This window comes from Triticum aestivum, chromosome 4A, assembly GCF_018294505.1.
Source record: "Triticum aestivum cultivar Chinese Spring chromosome 4A, IWGSC CS RefSeq v2.1, whole genome shotgun sequence".
NCBI lineage: Eukaryota > Viridiplantae > Streptophyta > Magnoliopsida > Poales > Poaceae > Triticum > Triticum aestivum.
The window spans coordinates 718,990,313-718,992,945 of record NC_057803.1 but is presented as its reverse complement, the minus strand read 5'-3'; the positions used below and the strand labels follow the sequence as shown (position 1 = coordinate 718,992,945).

Here is a 2,633-nt window from a genome sequence, read left to right as displayed (position 1 = left end):
CTTTCTGTCACTGGGTAAGGACACCGCAAGATTGAACCCAAAGCTAAGCACTTCTCCCATGGCAAGAAAAACCAATCTAGTAGGCCAAACCAAACTGATAATTCGAAAAGACTTGCAAAGATAACTCAATCATACATAAAAGAATTCAGAGAAGATTCAAATATTATTCATAGATAAACTTGATCATAAACCCACAATTCATCGGATCTCGACAAACACACCGCAAAAAGAGTTTACATCGAATAGATCTCCACAAGAGATGGGAAGAACATTGTATTGAGATCCAAAAAGAGAGAAGAAGCCATCTAGCTAATAACTATGGACCCGTAGGTCTCTGGTAAACTACTCACAACTCATCGGAGGGGCAAGGATTTTGATGTAGAGGCCCTCCATGGTCGATTCCCCCTCTTAGTTTAATTAGTTGAATTAATATAACTAATAAGTGTTTAATGTTTCACCTATGAACATAGGAAATGTCGTCTGACGATGAAAACGGTTTCATTATGTGTGAATACTGTGAAGACCAATGCGGCCTGTGTGGCAGAAATTTCCTAGTTGATGATAGGCGCATCAACATCAAGCTGGATGAGACCTTCGAAGTGGATACAGTAAGTCACAACGACAAGTCTTTTTTCGTAATTAAGCATATGCATGACTTATGTTTCATTTGCTTCAACTTATAATTTTAAATTTTCACTATTCTACTAGCGTATCCCCTGCCATGCAAGAATTTTTGTCTTCGATAAGATAGGTTTCAGTCCTAACAAAACTATGAAGGTAAAAAGGGTTTACTTGAAGACCGAGCATGGTTATACCTTCAACGTCAACTTATACAATAGAGACACCCACACCTATTTTGAATGCAAAACTTGGCAAGCACTATGCAAGGCTTATGCATTTGAGCCTGATATGTTTATCACCTTTGATATTCGTCCCGAAGATGATATTGAAGGTAATAGAGACATTTGGGTTGATGTACAGACGCCTCCAGTTCTACCATTATGTGACTTTCTCAACCATATTTATGTCTTCGATATTGTTTTTTTAAAAATAGTTGACAACTAATTTCTATTGACAGCTTATTTCCATTCAAGCAAACATGTCCAGCGCTTGGTAGACAGGACCGTCCACTATCCCAGGGCTGAACTAAACTGCGAGGAGATAAGTCATTATATTTCATGGCTTGAGGATCTTAATGCTGTCAAGAGAAATTATTTTTCTGAATTTGAAAATCTTAGTACTCAAAACGTGCGACCAACAGTGTTCGTATTGAACTACAGTCACATCTATTTAAGAAAGATGGTAAGATTTTTACTATTTTTTCTCACTGCATCTTTTGCATACATTATTTTCAAGCTAAACTTCATTGCTATTTAGATATATTATAACTGAGCACCTTTCCAGCCCTCTCAGGCTATTAGCATTTTCAGCCTTTGGATCATCAGTCCACGTCGTTTTCGGCCGTCAGATTTACTCTTAATCCCGCTTCGTTGTCTTAGCTAAAACCGAGCGCTTCCTTGTCGGGCCGCTGCTCCGGTGACTATTTTGGACACCTGGTCTGAAATTGGGCCTAATGGGCTTCTACGAGCCTCCATCCATGCAGCCATACCCCACGACGCTCCTTCCTCGCTCTCATCTCACGCATGACCTACCTTCGCCAACCCTAGGTGTGCCGCCGCCACCATGATCTTCATCTCGCAGCCCCTCAACCGCCCCGTCGGAGCGGCGCCTCCGTCTACGCCTAGCCGCCGCTGTTCTCCTTCTCATGTCTTCCCAAAAGGTGCAGCAGGGAGCATCTTTTTCTCGAGCCGACGACGATCTCTATCCCCAAATCAGTGGCGCACTACATCCCTGAAGCACAAGTCCGATTTTTCAAGCCATATCTAGAGTCCTCAGGCGCGCCGTCCCCAGATCCAGCATGTCGAGCAACTAGCCGGAGGTACGTATAGACATCTGACTGGTTTCAATTGGGGCCTCTCGGTTGGGAGGGGTTCAGGGCGTGCGTTAGTTCGAGGGGCTCAAATGGCTCTAAAACGGGTTCCTTCGTGTGCAACTTCTAATTATCTACATCTTATTTATAGATCCTTTGTAGATGTCAACAGAAGGTGTCAAGGTGATCAGTATATTAGAGACTTCAAGTGATCTGAACCGGAAGTTGTCAAAGTTTAGTACCTGAATTTGGTTGATCCGAATGAGAATACCGTAAGTTTTATTGAGTTCATGTGATTTGTTACCCAAACCCATCCCCATATACACGTCCTGGAGTGGCTTCTCTTGTACGCAGAGATGGTTGATACGAACCGGAGCGGCTGTTTGTCTATTCAACGGACGAAATCGATCCGCTGTGGTTTGAAGGAAGTAATCAATCTTCAGTTTCTGGTTGACTCATGGTGGATGATGTATGCCACTTGCTGGTGACGCTTAAGGCAGTAGGTGTGACTTTCTGTTTTCTTTAGTACAAGCATCTGTGCATATAAGCTACCTCACCTTGCACTCTCCCGTCACCCTTAGTACTCAGGCAACAGAACCTTTAGCAGCATGGTTCTTGGCTTGGTCACCCTCTATTTCTTTCCTGCACAACCCCTCTTCAATGCAATGATTACAGTGTTCTAATATCTCACCAATCCTTATTT

At 42.8% G+C, this 2,633-nt stretch overlaps 1 long non-coding RNA gene across 1 annotated transcript; it reads left to right on the top strand.

The window, feature by feature from the left end:
* The first annotated feature begins 1,617 nt into the window (after positions 1 to 1,617).
* Positions 1,618 to 2,495, top strand: LOC123083383 (uncharacterized). Its single transcript, XR_006439286.1, has 3 exons — positions 1,618 to 1,939; positions 2,082 to 2,202; positions 2,285 to 2,495. It is a non-coding gene; the product is annotated as an uncharacterized lncRNA (long non-coding RNA).
* The last annotated feature ends 138 nt before the right edge of the window (positions 2,496 to 2,633 follow it).